The sequence below is a fragment of the Nestor notabilis genome, unplaced genomic scaffold (genome assembly GCF_000696875.1).
Source record: "Nestor notabilis isolate BGI_N333 unplaced genomic scaffold, ASM69687v1 scaffold5432, whole genome shotgun sequence".
In the NCBI taxonomy this organism is placed as follows: domain Eukaryota; kingdom Metazoa; phylum Chordata; class Aves; order Psittaciformes; family Psittacidae; genus Nestor; species Nestor notabilis.
In genome coordinates this window covers 14,679-14,893 of record NW_009916911.1, presented here as the reverse complement: position 1 = coordinate 14,893, position 215 = coordinate 14,679, and positions in this window count along the sequence as shown.

The window sequence follows — 215 nt, the reverse complement described above, 5'->3', positions numbered from 1 at the left end:
CTGCTGAAATCGCCATTTGCACTGACGCTCATTAGCTGCCACCCATCAAGAATATTGTTATGATTTATAACTAGGAAATAGCACTAAAATTTCAGGGATTCCTACTTGTGTAAGGATCTCTGAAGGGTGCCCCGTCTCAAGGTCAAATACAGGGCTTTGTCAGTGAAGGGAAAGTTGAACTTAGCTTTAAATTTTCTTTTTTCTTTCCACATAGA